We start from the raw sequence: 10,201 nt of genomic DNA, 5'->3' as shown, positions 1-10,201 counted from the left end.
TTAATGCACTGAAGAAACTGTAACGTAAAGATTGTTAAATATAAATTTGATCAGAACATATTAACTTATTTTATGAAATAATCTTTGTAGTTACTGTATATAACTGGCTTTAATATTTTAATAAACGCTTGCTAATTTTATCATATATAGCAAAAAACAAAGATTTATTTTATTATAGTGTATTTTACATTTCTAAGCCTACGTCAATAACAATATTTAACTATAACAATTCAATTTTACTTTTCATTGGGAAGTAAAATAAAGTTTAAAAAACTTAAGTAAAAAAATCCATTGTCATATACTTTAATTTTATGTGATACTTATATTAAGAAAATATCTGATAAATTTAAATCTGTTAAAAAACACGATAGTTTCCGTCTTTTGATGAAAATAAAAAGATAGTTAACTAATACTTTGAAACGTCATCAATAAAATTTTTAAAAAGATCAAGTAATTATTAAATAATTTTTAATTTCTGATGAAATAAATAAATAAGATATAATTTTGTAAACAAAATATCCATAAATAAAGATGTGCAAGTTAAATATTTTATTCCTAACCATGTTTCGGTGACAAAAAATTGTGACCTCTTCAAGTTAAATAAAATACTAAACTGCAAATTTAACAAAATTTCCTAAAAATAAATCAATAAGAAGTATATGTACCACAACATGATAAAAGCTACCAAAGAGTGAAGCTAACTTTTTAGTGCTTGCTAAAAACTAACAAATAATCACAGTTTTTGCTGCTCAATAAATTCTTCCTGGAAGCGACCTGAGATTCTCTGAGTGCTCTGGAGATGTTTGGTTAGGCATGAAATGGAACAATCGTATTCTTCTTTAGACACTTGCTTGGAGGTAAAGTTCTTAATGCAGTCCATGAAACACTGCTCACTGATGACATTGAACATCTGCATGAACTCTCTGAACTGAGCTATCTGATTATTAGGTGATTGTCCAGTCATGTTTGCAGCCATACTTGTAACTCGGTTATCCATTGTTAATTTATTTGTCAGAGACAGACTGCTAAAAAATTCTGTTTTTTAGGAGATTTGAAATACTTAAATTAAAACTTTTTAGCAATATTCTAAGTTTACTTTTTAAACATATACCCAAGGTTTTATAGAAAATTAAACTTACAATACAGTTACTACTTGAATGCTTTATACTGTTTTAAAAGGAAAGAAAACTTTTTTGGATAATCTTTTTAGTATAGAATTTACAACCTTTTCACATTTATAGCAAAAGATCTAAATTTTGTTGAGCTTTAATACAAAAACATGTCAATTACTATATGAAAGTACTTCAATTTAATTTTTTTATTACAATTATTTGAATTTAAAAAATTTAAATAAACAGTATTCTGAGGTTGACAAAACTAAAATCCAATGCACTTTGAAACATAAACTTTTTACTAGCATAAGTCAAAGTCTTTTAAGCTTAAACTAGCTCAAACTGGCCTGATTTAAGCCAAGACTAAAATGTAGCCCAAGCTTTCTTGTGCTTTACTCACTAAATGCAATTTTTTAAGTCTAACCATTAAATACTTTGCTGTATGTTATTCAAACTAAAGGTTTAACATAACAAATACAAAGCTTTAGTTTATTTTTTAATTTTTTAAGTTTTACTTTTTTTTCTTTTTACAGACAACATAATAAAAATTAATTTATTTATTTTAACTTATAAAAGGGTTACCACTCGTTTTTTCAAATTTTTTTCCAGGTTTTCCAACATTCTTCCAGGTTTTTTAAAGTACACACTTATGTGTCTATTTTTAGTTTAAAGTTAACTTTAAGATAAAAATTGTGTTAAACAGTATAGAAACATTGAAAAGATACTGTAAAGCTACTAAACATATGTATTTTAATAAAAAAAATTGTTTGATGATGACAATTTTTTTTTATTTATATGATAGATTTTTTTGTTCAAATCAAAATTTTACTACTGAACATGTGAAAATTGTTAAAATTCCAGGTTTTTCAAGGTTTCCAGGTAAAGTAGCAACCCTGATATAAAGTTGAACTGTCATGTTTCTTATTTTATATTTTAACTCAGGCTACTCTTATAGATTACCACTGATTAATATTTTTATTTACTTTTAAAAGCAGTTTACTTATTAATATTATTGTACTTCCTTATTCATAGATTTTAAGTTTTATTATTAGAATTCAGTTTGCTTTTTAAACATTTTTCTCGATTATAATAATATTTTATTAGTTAATGCTGATTTATGAAATTATTTATAAAGTAACTTTAAATTTATAACTTAATATATGTAAAATTCTTAGTACTTATTTTATTTTTTATTGTTATTATTAAATTAAATGAAATCACATAAAAAGTAGTAAAACTTATACCATGTTTAAAATGACTGATACTAATGTTTAAACCTACTAGTTCTATATGAATTTGAGCTTTTATAACTAATGATCCCTTTTATATAAAACTTGGTGTTGTATAAGGTTTTTTGTACTTAAATTGTCAATTTTCAGTTTATTCCAGGTTTTTTGGTAACCCTATGAGATTAAAAAAAAATTGTATACTTCACTTCTTGTATTTTTCCTTTATTTAATATTTAGCTTATTAATTAAATTGCTTTGCTTTTATATCACATAATTAATATTAATGTACAATATTATCCACCAAGTAATTTTTTTCATAAATATTTTTTTTAATTGGTTAAGCGATTCGCAAAAACAAATAAGTCAAATGCATTTAAAAATAATTGTATGTTTGTACATATAACAAAATACAAAATCCGTTTTTGTTCTTTTACAATCTACATGCATAACTTTGTTTTTATTAAATTTGTTACTAGGACTTGACAATGTAGCTACAATATTTTCTGGGATGTAATTTAATTTCTACAGGCTTAAAAAAAGCTTTATCGTTAATTGCTTAATCATAGGAACCAGTTAAAAATAAATAACAAATATATCTATTTGATAAAAACTATAAATGCAATAAATGAAGTAACTAAAAAAAAAGTTTTATTATCAAATCTGTTATATCAAACTTTTTTTTGAAGATTCTGAGAAAGAATTATGACTTAAATTTTAACTACTTAAAATATAAACTTAAGCTTTTGTTAACAAAAGATCCAAGCAAAACAAGTTAACTGGAATATATAATAATAACAAATTATACAGTATTCTTCTTTTAGTACACCGACATATGTCATTAACTTAGTTTTTACAGTGACATAAATTTTATTATTTAAGTATTAAAGATAGTTTTAAAATGTACTTAGTAATTTCAGTTAAACATTGTGAAATTTTAAAAAGCCTTAAACTTAAGAAAAAATAATTTAAGTAAAACAACTATATTGCACCAAAAATAGACCTAAGTAAAACAAAATAATATACTCAACTTATTCTGTCAAAAAGTTTTCAGACTCTAAAAAAAATAATAATTTAGCTAGCCAATATTTTAAAGAGAATATTATTTGTCATTAACTAACTATTATAAGGAAATGAAAGTATTAGAGTTAAAAGGAAGACTTTTGAGTTTTTTGTTCAAAAAAATTTACTTGAACATATTATTTCATAATTAGTTAGTGGGAGTCTGAAAAGTAAGTTTTGAATATAACTTGTAGTTACACATTGTATTATTTAATCTAGCTAAAAACACGAAAACTTTATTTGAATACAAGCATACAATTATTCAATTATCTCTAACTGTACGTTGTGCAGATTAGCAATTTTACTTTGACATGTCTTACATAAAAACACATAACTATTAACTATTAACATAACTAAAAACATATTAATAGCATATAAAATCAATTTTTCTGCATTTTGATCTTATTTTGTAGAGTTTTAACTAAGCTACAAGCTGTTTTTTAAGTTTTGAGATATAACTGGCTAACTTTGAAGAGTACATAGGTTCCTTATTTAGAGGAGAAAACTAAATTAGTGATCAAATAAATATCACTTAAAATATACTTTTTCTTAAATTTTTTTGAGATGGATACTTAAAATTTTTAAGAAACATTTCTTAAACTTTTTTAGTATTTATAAGAAAAAATGTAGGAGGACATAGTTTAAAGTGTTTGTTTTTTACTATTTCAGTTTTCTTCTCTGAAAAAAAAATTATTGTAGTTTTTGACTTTAACCAGCCATTTCTCAAAAAATTGTTTGCCTAAAAACCAAATTTTAGCATAATTAAAACTCTACACAATGAGGTCACCTAGCAAAAATAAAATGATTTACCCTTTCCCTTATATACTTTTTTCCATTATTCTTCAAGATTTTTTTTTCTTTTGGTCCTTGAATAGCTTTAAGGTAGTTAGCATTACTAAAAATTAAAACTGTTTTTCAATATGTTGCATTAAAGTTTTTTAATTAATTACTGTCTAAATCTAAAATAAGGGCTTTTTTTTAACACTTTTAAAACTTTATTTAAGATAAGAAGTTAGAACTTCAATTATATTATTTTATACTTAAACATAGGTATAAATACATACAAGTATTGAACCTAGAAAAAACAAAATTATATAACGTTTTACTTGAAGGATATAATATTTAACTAATAATTGTAGTTTTTTATCAAACAATTAAGACATAACTAAAAAATGTTTGCTTCATTTTGTAACAAAACAGTCAATAAAAACAAAAAAACTAATCTCTTACAGTATTTTTTGATGTATATTAAGTTTGTGTGGGTGTCAAGTACTGTAGTATTGTTTTTTTATAATATTATGTATGATACAAAAATTTATAAATTAAGTTTTTACTTTAATATTTTTTCATGCATAATCAAGTGATGTCACTCATACTTGACATAATAAGTTGTTTTTCAAAAACAAATTAAAAAAATAAGCTGAGTTTTAAAAGACCAAACAAAATTTGTTTCTGGAACGCTTGAAGTTTTGCAAAATTTCTTGTTTAATTCAAATCTATGTTTAAGTTGTTTTATCTAGTATTTCATAATTTTTATTTGATGCATTAGTTTTAATGGAAGTGATCTTGAATAACAATTTAAACAAGTATGTTGTTCAATTTCCCCAAAATAAAACACTTAATAACTATTACAATATAATCAAGAACATTAGATCTTTCAGCTGCAAATCTAAGGCACTTCTGATAAGCTAATGTTTTTTTTTTTGGTAAGGTGGGTTAGTTAGGTATATTGGTAAAGGCTATAAATTTTGTATAAAACTGGTAAGGGATAGACTGATAGAGGTTTAGATGTTAGTTACTATTATACTGCTGTGACTATACCAGTGATGTCTGTATTTTTACTTGAACCTCATTTAAATATTCCTATAAATCTAAAAATTATCAAAAACCTTACAACTGCAGCTTACACTTGACTGATAAGTTGTTGTTCCACTTTTTTTTAAGTTTCACAATAAAAGCTAAGTTTCTCTCAAATTCTTTTTTGTACATTTGTATTTTTTAACAGCGTACTTTTATATTTAAAACTAAATAAGCTTTAAGATTAAGGCCAGTAGATTATAATTTTTGAGAAGGTCTAAAGAAGTTCCAGAAATAAGTTTTTAGCGCCGATTAACCGTTTGTTTGTCTTATCTTAAAATATCATGCTCGAGTAAAACTGTGGTGAATTTCTCAAAGAAATCTGACAAGTATGTTTAACTAAAAATTTGATTGCAAAGTCTTATAGAGCTATTAATTTTTTTTAATCTAAAATATTTTAAATAATTGTAAAATAAATAAATAAGTGTTATAAAAAAAAACAGTAGGAGGATTTAAATCAATTCAAACAATAATTAAAATCCTATTGCGAGGAAAACACTGCTTTTTAGTAAGTCTGGTTCAAATATAACAGAAAAACTCATTAAGTATATGAATAAAAACTTAAAGCATTTATTTACTTAATAACAAATAAAGATAGGTGTTTGTTTATGAAAGTATATCAGCTAATTGAAGTTTACAAAGTTTAGATCAAGTCTTGTCACAATAATATCTTTACAATATAGTTTTTAGTTTTTTTATAAGTTAACAAACAATCTTAAGTTAATTTGCACCTAAATTTCATAAGTATTTTAGAACAACTTAAAAAAAATTGAATTGTGTTATAATTGTAAAAAACGTACTTAGTCTTAGTCGTGTTTAGAACTTTTAGCTAAAAGTACAATTGATGAATAGTATCGGGAATTTTTTAACTTTAGACTTTAAAAAGGGGTGACTTAGCCGCTAAGTTTGATAAATCTTAATTTTAAATGACTTCATTTGTTTTTTATTTTTTTTAATTTTTTATGTTTATTTAAAATGATAAAAATTAATTTATAAAAAAGGATTAAAATTTATTATTAATGTCGTTTCGTTATCTATTATGTAAACTTAGATGAAAGTTTAATTTTACATTTCATAAAATTTTTTTTTGCCGCTTAAACTTAAAAAAAATGTAATAGTTACATATTAATTATTAATTAAGTATAAGAAAAAACAAATAATTTGTCCTTTTTAAAACTGTAACACATTTATTTTTATTGAAAATACTTTAAAAGTGGTTTTCCAATTTATTTAGGTCTAATTGATAAATAAGAATGGCGTTATTTTTTGTTAATAATTATATTATTCATCGCTGTAATACTTTTATATCTTAGAAAAATTAAATGGTGGTATGAATATAAATTTGTTTATAGTTGTTTGTCTTTTATCTACATCAAATTTTAAAACTTTGATTACACTTCAAAAAAAAATACTAATCTTAATAAATCTCTAACTATAAGCAAATGTTTCTAGATTTATTACATTTAAAACAATTTTATTTTTCATTTTTTTTTTTATGAACATTCTCTTAAATTGTTTTATTATTCTGTTGAGCTCCTTTTTTTTTGAACATTAAAAAGTTTTAATTAATTTTTTATAATTTTACAAAAGTTATGTTATAAATTTTTAAAGTAAACTAGCTCATTATTAATTTAGATTTTTTTTAAGTTAGTAAAATAAAATTTTACAGTTAGAACTTCTAACTTAGAAGTAAGTAAATTTGTAAATTAATTAGTTAACTTTACTTTTAGTTTACTATTTTTTTAGTTTTAGCTAGATATAAAGGAATGCTATTATTTAAACAACTAAAGCTATACTTAGCTTAATAAAATTTAATGAAGAAAACTTTTATTTAACTTGAAAATAGTATTTAGTAAATGAAAACTATTCTAAACGTTGCTCAGAAGTTTTTTTAAGAATATTTTATAGCGATTTTTTTTTAATTTAAAATTTTACGCATTTTTTGTTAGCTTAAATGAATTTTTATGGATTTCAGTTTGTAGATATTTAAATCTTTCAACCTAATATCAAATAAGTTTTAGCTAGAATTTAGTCCCCTCATAAACATTTCTTAAACAATAACACTAATTTTAGTATTGCTTTAGGTACGGACGACTTTATTGTTATTATTTGGGTGGTTACAATGCAACTACTAGATATATAACTAAAATACCTAAAATGAATAGATTTAAAAAAACACAAAACAAGTACGGTTATCAATTAATAATATTGAATTTATTAATGAGATGAAAATCGATTGTAGGATTTTTGTATAAAACACTGTTACTTGTTTTTGATTTTTCAATTATTATATTTTCCTATAAATAAGTATTGTATATCCAAGAAAATGTTTGTCATTGCAAAGAGTAGAACCACTGATATTTTTTATCATTAAAAAAAAAATGATACCATTTATTGTCCTTTATGTTTAGTTAGTTGTAAAATATTTTGTAATTTTTTGTTGGTTATTAAAAAGTTTTTTTTTACATAACCAGGTGTTTAGATTTGTTTAGTAAAATTGTAAAATATTTTTGTTGTGGTTTATAAAAGCAGTGAAAAACAAGTAAGTTTTGATTTGATCTCAGTAACATTAATTGTTTTTGGAATGGTACTATAATAAATCACCTTTTTGATATAAATTGTTCTTTGTTTTTAAAATTTGTTTTTGAAAAATCTACAAAAAATTTATCCTTATATATAAAGCAAATGCTATGAAATAGTTCTTAATTTTTGTTTTAATTATTTATGTTAAAAAAATGCAAATAAGATTAAATACTAAGTAAAATGTAAATATAAAACAAAGAGTTTTCAAAAAAATGACTTTTAAAGTTTTTGTTAAGCATTGTTGCAACACACTCAGCTAATTTAGACTGTTTAAAGCTTTTTCAAATAGTTTATTTAAAAAAAAATCAGTTTATTTAGTTATGTTTTTCAAAAACTCAAGCTGATTTTTGATAGAACTTGATTGAGATAAGAATGATTAAATATTTTATTACTTAATGGTTAACATTTGTTATACTTTTTTTTTTTTTTATAAATGTTTGTTTTTATTTGGTTACTGAAGTTTACGTTTTTGATGAAACAAAAAAGGTAGATTAAATGATTAAAATTTACAATAAAAAGTTATTGTAGCTAACACATTCTGAATAAAGATTGGATGGAATTATTATTATTTTAAAAACCGTAAAATAAAATTGATAATGTTTTTAATTGTAAACTATATGTAAACATTAAGAAAAATTTAATATTTTACATTTTTAGAATTTTATCACTTTTGCAAAGTAATGTTTTATTATGTAAATGTAGAATGTGCAATCATTTTAAAAACAGACTTATTCTTATTTACTTTTTAGTAAAGTATAACTATATATCTTTTATTTTATATTAATTTTTTTATTAAATGGTACCAGATATAGAAGTTCATTTTAAATTTATGTTGTAATTATTATGCAAAAATTCATTATATAATAAGTTATTTGGTTGATTAACGGAAAACTTTTAGATTATTTGATAAGATTCTGTGTTATCTAAAAATTAATGTTGATTATATTTTGCTTTATATAAAAAAAAAAGATAATGTAATGGTAATTTTTTTTTTTTAACTGACAAACTTTTTTTGTATTACTAACTAATTATTAAAGCTTTAAAATGTGGTAACGAGTTTTTCAATTTAGGAATTATCTTTATTTTATGTAAAAAAATAAAATAAAACATTAAATTATGTTGCTTGGCTTAAGTTATATATTTAAATTAATGAAATTTTCTTTGAATTTTATTTTTGTATAAATATAAAACAAAGTTGTTTCTTACAGCATGCTACCTATTAGTAGTAATTCAGCATGGAGAAATTTTTTAATTTTATTTTGCACTTTTACAATGTTTATTTCAATACGTCCATCTGAACCATACCTGACAATTTACTTGATGGGTCCTTACCAGAACTTGTCAGAGTCACAGCTTTTACACACTGTTTATCCAACATGGACTTACAGTTATTTAGCTTTGCTCGTTCCTTTGTTTATAATTACTGACCTTACAAGGTATAAGCCAGTTGTAGTTGCTTACAGTGCAAGTTATGTCATTTGTTATGTAACTTTAGTGTTTGGAAAGGGAATTGAACTTATGAAGTTAATGCAAGTAGTGTATGCATTAGCTACAGCCTGTGAAGTTGGTTTTTATTCTTACCCTTACAATGTTCTTGATAAAGAATATTTTCAAAAAGTAACATCTTATGTAAGATCAACTTGTTTGATTGGTCAGTTTATTGGATCAGTTGTTGGACAAGTTTTGGTTTTATTTCTAGGCGTTGATGTTGTATTGTATTTACATGTGGCTACATTAGCTTCTACAAGTTTAGCACTTTTATTAAGTTTTTTTTTGCCTATGCCTATAAAAAAAGTTTTGTTAAATGAACATTTGAATAAAAAAATTGAAACACCTGATGTTAAACCTTTTATTACACTAGAAGTTGATGAAGATGCAAAGACAGACAATTCTACAAAAAGATCACCTTGCGGTATTATTTTTGAAAAAATTCCAAAAAATTTAAATTTTTTTGTTGAGTCTTATAAGAACTTTTTGATTTTAAGATGGTCTTTCATAACTATTTTTACTATGTGTGGTTGGCTACTTGTAGTAGGGTATGTTCAAAATTTATGGCAAACTTTCAATAAAGAAAGTATATACAATGGCTTTGTTGAAAGTGTTGCTACTGTTTTAGGGGCTTTCAGTACATTTATTGTTAGCCTAATACCATCTAACTGGATAAAACCTGTTTTTGAGTATTTTTGTGTTTTTCTTAGCTTCTTGTTGATGACTATGTTTTTATACTTAATGACATCAACAGCAAGTATTTTAGTATGTTACACATGTTATGCTTTATTTATTTCTGTGTATAGTTTTATTTCAACATTTGGCCAGTTTAGACTAGCTTCAGTTTTAAACAGTCAGAAGTATGCATTAATT

General features: G+C 23.1%; 2 pseudogenes; one reads left to right on the top strand and one right to left on the bottom strand.

The window, feature by feature from the left end:
- Window positions 1-318: 318 nt before the first annotated feature.
- Window positions 319-1,028, bottom strand: LOC145847592 (mitochondrial import inner membrane translocase subunit Tim9 pseudogene; annotated as a pseudogene).
- An 8,084-nt stretch (window positions 1,029-9,112) lies between these two features.
- LOC145836988 (thiamine transporter 2 pseudogene) lies at window positions 9,113-10,049 on the top strand (annotated as a pseudogene).
- Window positions 10,050-10,201: the final 152 nt, after the last annotated feature.

The sequence above is a fragment of the Thalia democratica genome, chromosome 1, assembly GCF_965202585.1.
Source record: "Thalia democratica chromosome 1, ktThaDemo2.hap1.1, whole genome shotgun sequence".
Taxonomy (NCBI): Eukaryota; Metazoa; Chordata; class Thaliacea; order Salpida; family Salpidae; genus Thalia; species Thalia democratica.
This window is presented reverse-complemented; position numbering and strand designations above follow the sequence as displayed.